The sequence below is a fragment of the Galeopterus variegatus genome, unplaced genomic scaffold, assembly GCF_000696425.1.
Source record: "Galeopterus variegatus unplaced genomic scaffold, G_variegatus-3.0.2 Scaffold5607, whole genome shotgun sequence".
NCBI lineage: Eukaryota > Metazoa > Chordata > Mammalia > Dermoptera > Cynocephalidae > Galeopterus > Galeopterus variegatus.
In genome coordinates this window covers 114,862-127,121 of record NW_007731718.1, presented here as the reverse complement: position 1 = coordinate 127,121, position 12,260 = coordinate 114,862, and positions in this window count along the sequence as shown.

Here is a 12,260-nt window from a genome sequence, read left to right as displayed (position 1 = left end):
ATTTCTCTGCCCCTGGTAGAAATATCACCAAGTGACTCACTTCCAAGGGGATTCTTTCAGGATTGATCTTTCCAGTCTTTTTGCTTAGGGTTTGTGAGCAAGAACTGGAATTATTCCCGACAGGATTCTTATCTGTACTAGGTTACCCTTCCAGACATAAACTAGGACGCTTACCACTTACCCAGGCTTAGAAAGCTAGATTAACCAACCTCAAAAATAGGGCGCCGCCTCTCTTCCCCATTTTAAGAGAGTGAGGTGCAGATGAGAGTGGGGCCTCTGGGGCCAGAGGGACTGGCCACAAATGCTGTTTGTCCCCACCATCTTCCTGGGAACATGACTTTGAGCAAGTTGCTAAAGCTCTTTGTGTCTCATTTTATCATCTGTAAATACGGTCTCCTGGGATTATTGTAAAGACTGAATGAAAGAACATCCATGAAAGCACCTGGCACCCAGGAGATAATAAATGATTGTTGAATGAAGAAGTAAATGATCAGGGCGTGAGTGTTCGGGGCATTCTGCATTTTTACCAGTCTGAGATTTAACACATCCTTGTGGGTTTGTTTCTCGTTTACTAATTATTAATTTACAAAACAGATGCTTCAGGAAAAAGTTAATGATTTGAATCTTCCAGCCTCCCTCCCTCCTTTAAATGCCAGTGTTAACACTTGGTGTGTGTTCTTACACGCTTTTCTCCATACATCCACAAACAGATACACATGCGTAGATTTTGTATTTTAATTTGTTTATAGAAAGGTGGGATCACATAAAACACAGTGATTTGCAACTTGCTTCACCCATAAACATCCCTCCAGGTCCGTACATACAGATCCAAATCACTTTCTTTAATAGCTGTACAAGAATCCCCAGTATTGGTGGAACATACTTTATGCATTCTTTTTAATGATGGACATTAAGGGTTTCTCCAGATTTCTGGCACTGAAAACAGTGGCGCAATAATCATGCTCATACTTAATATCTACTTGCACCTTTTAATATGTGATTTATCTCATTTTTTTCTTTAACTATTACTTGGTATTATGTTTAGATACCTCAGAGTAGAGAGAGCTAATTAAGTAGGGAAGGCCAGATGAGGCCTTTGCAGAGATGCTCAATTCCTTGCAGTGAAATTGGACCAAACCCCTACGTCTGACAGACACCAGTTTATTTTCATCTTTAAAGATTCAGCCTGGGTGTCGCTTTCTTTTTTATTTTATTTTATTTTTTTTAAATTTAAACTTATTGGGTGTCACTTTCTTGGTAAATCTCCACCTCTCTCCACCTCTCTCTCTCTCTCTCTCTCTCTCTCTCACACACACATGCACGCACGCACACACACACACACACGCACGCACGCACACACACACACACACACACACAGCCTCCAAGAACTCTCCTCTGCTTCCTGAATACAGATTTTCTGTACTTCCTGTTTGAGGGTGGAGACAAACCTCAGCCACCTGTATAACTATAGCTCCCAGCACAGAACCAAGCAGATGGTCCTTGCTTGAAGACTGGCCCAATGAGAAACTCTGATCATTAGTATGCACCCTTTTGACACTTCCACTCCTAGTGGCATTCTTTACTCTTCCTGATGTATTACACCTCTCCTCTTGGCTGAGGGATGAGCTCCTTAGACTGATTTTAACTCAGGTTTAATTTCACTGTTCTCCAATTTAATCCCACACAGTTGGTTGATTTTCCCCTAAATTCCTCTCTTCCCCAGATACCTGATCTAAGATCTGGAGATTTCCTTCCACAGAATTTGTCATCTCTGATAAATAGCCCTGTCACAGATATAGCTAGCCATCTGCTGAAGTTCATGCCTTCCACCATGTTCATAGTTATAGAATTGTCCCTGGGAAGTGACTAAACAGACAGGAACATTCCCAGCCCCACCCCCTTTGCATCGAGGTGTGACCCCATGACTGATTTTCACGAGTGGAATGTCCGTGGGTGTGCTGTGTCTTAATTCCAGCAAAGGCTTTGAAGAAGGGGTTTGCTCTGTCCATGCTTGCTCTTTCTCCTTGGACCAGCGGCAATCACAGGGACCTAGAGGATGGCAGAGCCACAAGATGGAAAGAGTCGGGGTCCCTGAGTCACTACATGGGGAGAGCTGCCTGCCATGCAGTAGGATTCACCTCAGAATGTCAGAACAGTGAGTTGTAAACTATGATTACATCTGAGCCATTATAGCTGGCTGATTAGTTCAGTTGGTTAGAGTGCAGCCTTTTAACCCCAAGGTCAAAGGCTTGGATCCCTATATTGGCCACCTGCCAAAAAAAATTTTTAAAAAAGGTTGGGTGCTAACCCATCCATACATTGAAAACCTGTGAGCCATTATACTGCATTGAATCTGTTTGTTACAACAGCTAGCATTACACTGATGCAAGTCCTTAACAAGAACAGCCATAGTCCTTTAAGAAAGAGTTGGAACACAGATCCAGTTCTCTGAAGACAAGCCCTGTGTTCTTAACCATTGTGCAACACTGCCCTTTCCTCTAGAAAATCTTCTCTGGGTCAGTGACTTCACGTGTTTTCAGTTCATGGACCTTTTCAGGTTAGTTTAAACCCTGTTTTCCATTCTGTCTTTTCCTTTCACCATTGAGACAGAAATCAGAAAAGGGTCAAAATGGGATTTATTGTGAACAAACAATTCACACTAGAAACAAGAATATGGATTTTATCATGATGCCAGAAACGCAGATATTTGTCAGGTGACTACATGAGACTGCTTTGGTGTCTATGTAAAAAAGCCTTGGGTGTCTACAGTCCTCAAGACCATACTTTGATTATTGCCACCACAGTTGAATTCTGATGCTCCCAAAATGCAATTACCTTCTGCACTGGTGTTCATTTATTTTTTCTAGATAAGGTATGACACATTCATTACGAGATGGGTTGATGGGTAATGAGTTTTTCAGGATATTTTAATTGAGGCTTATAGTCAGTTGTCACTATAAATTAATATTATATTAAATAATTTATAAACTAATGATGTGGCTGTGCAAATCGAAAGTGTCTTTTTAATTTGTGAGAACCCAAAAGGCCTTTCATTTAGTAACTTTGGTAAAAAACGATTCACCAAGACTAATTGGTGGTAAGAAATTCTTCCCCGTACCATACTTCTCTTTGTACATTTCTCTGTTCTAGAACAATAGGCACGACACTGTGCCTATGGTTGTTACATAGCCCTTGTCTTCAAAATGACCGAGTCCGCTCCCTGCTCTGCAGTTCAAGAGCACAAAGTAGAAAAGTGATACTTATGGGAAAAGTGATTAGATTTCACCCTCCAGACTAACTGCTCAAACTTTCTTGCTGATTATTTACTACCAGATTCTCTTTTCTTTTATATCCAATCAATATCTTATCTGCTTTTTGCCTTTTCAGAAAATAGCGGTGTGTATCCTGGCTCTGATAAAGCACAGACCAGACTGGAAGTGAGTTCTTTAATTTTCTGCCTCATAAAGTTACTTCCTTCCAGACATCTGTTAGTCCTCAGTAGAGATTATAGCCTGTAATGACGTGCCATCTCACCTGGTGAAGGGGCTGTTTAGGTCACAGAGCATCTCCATGTGTTAGAAATGGCATTTGAAAGACAAGCAGGAGCCCAGACTTCACCTTAAGAGCAATTTAGATGGGAGGATTCAAGGTGAAAATGATGTTGACTCTTACAGGCAATGGGGAGAAAGGGCTACACTATTCAAAACAAAGCATCTGTTTCCTCTTTCCAGTGAAGGACTCTAGTCCCTGATTTTAAAATGTGTCATTGTCTCAGATGCAAATCAGATTGAGAACAGAGCACCAGGCAACACTGTCCAGCTAAGTAATTTTTTAAGGGAAGTAATGAATGCCTCAGGAAGAATAATTAGGTGTGAGAGTAATAAATCTGTCTCCCTGCAGTTCTGGCTAAACCAAGAATGGGAGTGAAACAGAACATGGGGCTTTCTGAGGTTCCCAAACCAATCTCACCACACTGCAAGAGAGAGTGCTGGGTCTTTAGGGAGACAGCAGTTTAACTGCGCAAGCTCTAGGCCAGGAGCAGGAGAGGAAACGTGGCTGAACGTGAGGACTGAGGAAATAGAAAGAGCTGCTCAGTAAGAGACCTTGGGGACCAGAGCGGCATCTTCAGACTGGCAGCCCCACTGCAGGCCTTGCCACAGCCACTTCCTCCAAGTGCATTTTGGTGCCTTGAACCCGTTGGGCAAGCAATTGCCTCACGGGGGTTGCTTCATAAGAATGAGAGCTGGAGAGCTGCCTGGCCTGCTTTCCACTGCTCTGCAGTTCCACAAGGACGTTCTTCAGTCACCACAGTGGGACCCAATGAAGCCCAGAGCCAGGCCCATCTCGGGAGTGCTGTGCTAGAGGGGATTTGTCAAAGGTGGCCTTCAAGGGGCTAAATAATAGGTTTTATGAATTTTAAGGCAATATGTTAATAATTATAAACCTCTTTTGAGTTTCTGCTCCTTCCCAGGCTGATCTTGGGGGCTACCTACCCTAAAACACTTAGGCGTGAATCACTCATGAAATATAAACAAACGCAGTTTGGAGGGAAGTAGCAAAGCAAACAATAAAAAATAAAATAGAATAATGTGGGTTTCTTGTAAACAAAAAGAAAAAAATTGCAAGTTTTTAATTGTACTCTTTTTGGCCACACTTGAAATTTGCTGTCCATTTGCCCCTTACATGAAAGAGTCTTAGATAAATTATATTGGTTTGAGTAGAATTATATTTCGAGCCTTTTTCTCTGTCTCATTTCTTTTATAATCAGCCCAATCCCCTGATTTGCATAGCTGGTGTGCCAATATTGTACAAATATTGCCCTCCCCAGTTCACTAAAATAAGAAGTCAAAATGCCCACTTCCTTTTTTTAAAAGTACACACATGCGTATCACTTCCTAAATCATACTCATTGTCAAGAATTCTGGGCTATTGAATCATCTAAGAGTTGGTTGGTGTCCGAGGTGGATAACTGCTCCTATAAAACATCACAATTGCCTTGACTTTCAGTCTTAGGAGCCTCTGTACTTATAAACTGGGGCCGAATGAACTCACTCATCTTTCCCAGAATTTTGAATTTCAAAGAAAGCAGGAAGTTCACACACACACCACTCTCATTTCAGGTGCTTAGGTGGATTTTCCTCCACTGCCAATTAATTGGGCAAGCAGCATTGCTGTCATGTCATACCAGAAAATGAAAGCCAAGTCTTAGGGCTATTTCAAATTTCTGAGACAAGTACTATGGTCATTCCCATCTCAAAGTTACCCCTGGCTTTTTGGCTCAAGATGAAAACATTTTCACTGGGAAATCCTTTGGCTTCAGTTTCCAGGCCCCGTCATGAAAACTATCCAAAAACATGGACCAGCCTCATGCTGTGCAAGTGGGGCTGCTGGGTCTTTAGGAAGACGGTGGCTTTACCATCCAGCTCCTGAAGCCAAGAGCGGGAGAGGCGTGAACGAGGACTTCCTCCTCCAAGAAGACTAGAAGAGAATGGAAGCAGTATTTGATAAAACTAGTATCAGAGGTAGCTGAGAAGAGGAAAAGAAGACACCAGAGAGCACTAATATGTAGGTAGAAAAGTGTAAAGGGGAAAGGAGTCAGGCCCCTGGGTATGCACATCTCCAGAGGTCACAAATGCAAATGCATCTAGGGCCAGTACTGGAAGCAAGTTGGGTGTAAGACTATGAGCAATGACAAGAGCACAGGCCCTGATTAAAGGGGTTTGTGGCTAAGTAAATGCCAGCTAATTATCTGGCCTGGGCCACCTTGGCTTCTGCAAGACTCTTCCAAATTTTCGAAATATTCTGGATTTTTCATACAGAGTGCATTGCTTCCATTAGCCAATGTTTTAGTTATAGGACATTAGTTATTGGTCACCACTAAAAGCCATTTTAAGAGAGAGCCCATAGAACATATCACTGTGCTTACTGACAGTACTTACCACACAATGACAACTTTATGAGTGCTTGGGGAGATATTCCTTTCAGATGTCACTACCAATAATAGTCAAGTTTCTCTGATGATCATTGCAAATTCTTTGGTAATGTTGCCCTCTTCGCACCGACTTCCAAGAAGAAAAAAAGTAAATCTGCAGCCCACCTATTATAAACTGAATAAGAGCTTGGGTAACATAACTCTTAGTTTACTGTATTATCCTTCTAAGTTGCCTCAAATTCTTTTGGGGAACCAGGAAAGCTATCATAAGTAAATAAATCTATCTATTTATTATTTATCTATTGTTATTTATATATTTTTCTAGACATTTCTTTAGCCCTCTCTGGCTACCAGCACCTGAAATCTTCCAGGGAAGCATCCAGGGAGCTGGAATCTGAAAGGCAGAAGTCTGTTTTAGAAGAGCAAGCGAATAAAACCCAAGTCCTGATATCAATTTTACTTCCCTAAACATCTTCTGTGTGTCTGTATCTCCACTATTATATTGCAATCAAGTTCTTCTCTTATCGTCAGTGGTAGCTCTGGTTTTTATATTGCCGGTGCAGGTTGTCATTCTTCTGGTTCCTTGGGGATCTCTTCCCCAGTTCTTTGTGGTTCCTCTGGGACTGTCAGACTTGTTGCCCTGCCCCCTCTAGCACAGGAGTGACCCAGGCAGGTTAATCAGAATCTCCTTCCCCCATCCTCCCTCAGTAGTTTGTTCATTAATGTGCATGTGACCCCAGCATGGCCAATTAGAAGCTTCTCTGGAATGGGTACATGAATAGTGGGATTGCTAAACTGAGAAAATAGGAGCCTGGCAGCCATCCCGTCTACTATGTGGAGAGAGAATTTGCATCGGAAGCCAAGGAAAGCAGCAGAGCTGAGAGATGTGGGGGAAGCAGAGAGCCCTGATGACATCCTGAGTTCCTGGATTTACTCTGAAGCCAGTTCCTCCCCTGGATATCTTTGTTATAACAGCCAGTAATACCCCATTTTGCTTATACTAGTTTAAGTAGTTTCTGTCAGGACTGAGAGTGTCCTGACTGTACTCTTGCCTCCAGTCTCATGGCTCTGTCCCATCACTTCGATCCCTCCTCCACATAGCTGTCAAAGTGATCTTGCAATGTTTCTAACAAACATCTGATCTTGACAAGACCCTGCTTAATTTCCTGAAAACCAGCCACCCACAGGATAAAACATAGACCCTTCACATGATATTCAAGGCCTATTATGATCTGCCTCTTGCCTTCCTGTCCAGCCTACCTCAAGCCCGTCTCCCTTGCAGACTTTGAGCAGGTGAAATTTGAGCTTCTTGTTGATTTCTAGTTCTCCCTGGCCTCCAGGACTTTGAATATGACATTCTTTATTCCTGAAATGCCCTCCCCTGCTTTGAGCTCAAATGCCATCTCCTTCAGAAAGTCTTCCTTTGCTTCCTTAGACAGACTTCGCTGTTTATTTTCCTCTGCTTCCACTGGGTCCTCCTTTCAGTAATTTTATAGTAGTGTCATTGCTTTTGCCTTTCTGCAAGCAGAGCATAAGCTCCCTGAGAGCAGGGAAGGTCATTTACCTGTGTTTCTTCATGCCCAGCCCAGCAAATGGCACTTGCTAGGAACTACATTATTATATGTTGAAAGGATGAATAAATGAACGAATGAATGAATGAATGCTCAGTACCATCTCACAGAGAAATCCAAGAAATCCAACTCCTACCTTCTCACCTCCCAGTTCCTCACCACTCCGTTTCTCCACAAATTCTTAGACTTATACAACTCAAAACTCCACGTCTTTTCAAGGTGACAGGTGTCTTAAAAGTCCTCGTTTGAGATTCAATGTTCTCATAAGGTCTCTTAGGTGAAAGCCAGTTCTGAAGCATATTTTAAGCCTGCTAGATATCATAATCTAATGTGCTTTATTATAAACTTGGAGGAGAGGCTCAAGGTCTAACTTTCCATTAATTTGTTTACAAAAGCATCTTTAAGAGGAAAGGAATTGAGTACAGGATGGATGGCAGATGGTCTACCATGCTCAGAGGGGCCCACGTGGCATGGACTGTACCCTGACTGGGTATAACAGAGGCAGTATTCATACCCCCCATCAGTATTCTCTGGGCAAAAGTACATGCACCCCCACAGCCATCTGGGAAGGGAGTTTAGGTTTGCTGGCTTTCCTATTGTGTACGTCTGTGGTTTCTCTCACTGAACATCAGGGTAGAACCATGGACTTAGTCCTGACACAGAGCTAGGTACCTCTTGCTAACCATTTGGTGCAGAGATGCAGGATTAACACTATGACATTGGAATACTTGTGTGAAGTTCCAGTAGCTGGACCAAAGATCAGGGAAATGGGAGGCCACCTTAAAATAAGGGTAGTAATAATAATACCTTTTATTTCTACTCTTTGGGGAATTTACCCGTGTCCTGTTAGCCTGAAAAAGTTATTGAAACTTCCCAGAGGAAATAATTTAGACCTTTTCACATCATTTAATTATCTCATATGATCTCAGGATTTTCCTGAGAATAAGGAAAAGCAAGCAGGTATGATTTTTACTCTCCAAAAAGAGAAATGGATGAAGAGGGGTTAAGAAGGGCATTTCCCAAGGCTTGAGGGTGACCTTGGGGTCAGGATTAGAATGCCACACTTGTACGATTAGCCCAGTGGTCTTGAAACTTCTCGGCTTACAAAGTCTCCAGAAAAATGTTTAAAACTATATACCCCTCACACATTTCTAAGTTGTCCTCAAAATTAATTTGTCCATCATGTGTTTAAAAGTTGCAAATAATATCATTTCCAGAAATTTCTAAATATAAACATTTTGTAATATATCCACAATATCCAATGGAATGTATCTTTTAAATGTAGCCAATGTAGTGTAAATATCAGAACAATTTGACCATTATATCCATTTTTTAAAAAATAAACAAACTCTTATTAAACCATTGGAAATTTTATATCATTTATTTATTCTTGAACTTATATTTATTTCCATTCCACTCCCCTCTCAGAATTTAGTCCTAATGTAATTTTATTACATTTGTAGAAATATTTTATTGATCAACCTATCAAATGAAAAGATGTTATAAATATCAATTTTTTTTTTTAAAGTTTCCTGTGACCATAGGGTTCCAGGTAACAAAATTATTCTATATTGAGTTACTACAACAATTACTATAGGTATTATTAATCTCTTGATTAACAAAAATATATTATAAATGTTGATGAACAATTATAGAATAAAAAGGAAAACTATATTGGAAATGTACCTTTTAGTGAGAGAGAAAGGTGGTTTTCTTTTCCAATTTATTCAGGTATCTGTTGATGAATATTACTTATTGACAGCATGAGTTCTCCATCAATTCTATTCCTATTATTTGTTTTTGTAGAGGTAAACTTTGAGAAAACTTGTTCATAAATAAATAGGTGGGAATGAAAGGAGTCTTCTTATAGCAACGTCAATCAGTTCTTTTAGTTCTCTTTGAATCATATGTCAAAAATCACATTGTGGGGCCGGCCCGGTGGCGCACCAGAGAGTGCACCGCTTGGGAGCGCGGAGGCGCTCCTGCTGCGGGTTCGGATCCCATGTGGAGACCGGTTCCCGCTCACTGGTTGAGCGCGATGCGGGAGCAACACCGAGGGTTGCAATCCCGTTACCGGTCAGTAAAAAAAACAAAAAAGGAAAAAAAAAAGTCACATTGTGATCTATCATCAAAAATGTTTAATGAGGGCCGACCCCGTGGCACACTCGGGAGAGTGCGGCACTGGGAGCGCAGTGGCGCTCCTGCCACGGGTTCGGATCCTATATAGGGATGGCCGGTGCGCTCACTGGCTGAATGCGGTGCGGGCGACACCAAGCCAAGGGTTGTGATCCCCTTACCAGTCACAAAAAAAAAAAATGTTTAATGATCTATCAGCTGACAACTCTATTAGGTTCTACTTAAATTTTGTTGACAACAAAGAATTGGAAACCACCTGACTTGCAAAAATGTATTAGCCAGTCATTAGAGCCATTTACTGTCTCAAACCTGTACTGATACCTCCAAGGGTTTCTTCTCAGGTTCTTTTTACCACCTGGGAGAATGCATCCCAGTAAGACTGGAGACAAAAGCCATTAGTTTGTTGTAAGAAAAGAACAACTGAAAAAAGGGGAGATGGGAAAGAAGCCACCAGGACAACTTTTTCAATGGACTCTCATGCAGGTCAGCTTTGAGGAATGGTTTATATTGAAGTTGAGGGTCTGGATGGACATTGATTATCCAGCAGCAATCCATGCTTACACGTCCCTTGGAAAGTCTTTGCAAACTCTTTTGGCATAAGCGTACTGCAGTTTAAAGAACATTTCTTTAGCTCATTCTTCCACCATTTTAAAATATATCCTTCAAACTTGCATCCCATCATTGCACCATGTACATCAATCACCAAAAATGTGTCAGGCATTCTTCCAAGTATTGAAGGTACAGCAATCAATAAAAAAGACAAAATTGCTGCCTTCCACTCCGCTGGAGGAGACAGACAACAAACAGTTGGAATTTGACTGCATTTTACACTGAATAAACGAAGGGTATGGCAGAGTCAGAAATAGAAAGCTCAGGCCGTTGCCACCCCTGGAACACATCTGGTCTCCCCTGTAGCCTGCAAGGGCAAGGTACCATGAACTCTGTCCTAAGTTTGCCCAGCAACAAGCAGAGTGTCAGGCACATAATAGGCTCTCAATACATATTTGTCTAATTAACTGAGTGAAGTTACAAGTCAAAGAAGTCGTATTGATTTTTCTAAAGTGTTTGATGCAATTTTCCTTTAAATGAGGACTACTATAAAGTCATTCATAAAATCATAACATTTTTAGACCCAGAAGGGAACTTAGTGACCACCTGATTTCATTTCTCATTTTACTGAAGAAGAAAAAGAAGACTGGAAAGGGGAAATGACTTGCCAAGGTCACCAATCTAGTCAGCAACAGATCCTGCATTTGTGGCAAGTGGACAATTTCTAGATATCTTCAATCCAGGCAAATTCGGCAGCCAGTGCACTTTAACACAGTCCCCATTTGACAGCTGCTACTGAGAAACAGTAGGTGCCCCCTACCCATGTAACCTCCCAACAAAGCCTCAGCCAACTATATAAAAAATGAAATAAAAAAATGTTTCTTTCTCCTACTATTTCATGAATTCTTTGGAATTCATAGGAAATGTGCATCGTAACAGAAACAATTGGTCAGTCGGGTCATTGAGCGTGGTTGCTTCTACAACCCAAAATGTGGTGGTTTTTTTTTTTTTTAGCTTGGACAGTATGAATGGAATTTTTTATGAATGGGAGGCTTCCACGGTTTCACTATGAATTTGATATCTGTAATAGAGCCCAGAGGCCAAATTTCCCATGAAGCGTTAGTGGGGATCGTCAGGAAGATTCCTTCAGCAGAGAAATAACAGCTCAAGCGGAAACACAGTTGCTTCTGTTATGAGGTCTCCTGGGTAAGTCCTTGGAGTGGCTGCTGCCTCTGCCAGAGGGAAGTCCCTGGTGGTCAAATAAAAAGGTTCCAAGTAAAAGAAAGAAAAAGTTGTTTAATTACATCGGCACAAATGGAAACCAAGCAAATGAATTTTTAAAAAGCCTCTGAGAGGAGAATTTGTTTTGATTTGGTTTCTGAGTCTCTCCCCAGTGGTTTCCCTTTTCATTTCTGTGGCATTTGGTTGAGGTGACGTGCATGAGAAGTTTATTCTCATGGCCTTCAAATAAGAAACCCTGGAAACCACACTCAGGGGTAGGGGCCAAAGGAACCCAAAAGAAGAGATCATTTCACAACCATCCTTCAACCTGCACTGATGACTCCCAGATAGCAGCTCCGCCCTGAGCTCTCCTGCACTCTGAGCCTGAATTTCCCACCTGCTCCTGGAAGTCTCTGTATGAAAGTTCCAAAGATACTTTAAATATATTCCCGTTCTTTGCCTCTGAAACTGCTTCTTCTCCTATTTCCTCTTGCTCAGCAAACAGCCCTACTATTTATCCAGGTATCCAAGTCTGTAACTGGGGACTTATCCATGACTCCTTGTCTTGTACCACCTCAAATCTAACTGTCACCAGGTCCTGTCAGTGCTGCCTTCTAAATAAATTTCACACCTTCCTCCTCCTCTGCAGGCCTAGGGCCAAAGCCTTCATGGAGTCATCAGCGCTCAGCAGGGATGCGAGAGAAACCTCCCACCCAGAATCCCAGACCCCACTCAGGTCTCCTCCAGTTCATCCTCCACATTGTTCCTCACGCTCTTTCAAAAAGGAAAACCCAATTACCTGCTTTTCCACTCCTGAAAGCCCTTCAGTGGCTCTGGCAACAGAGGCATCT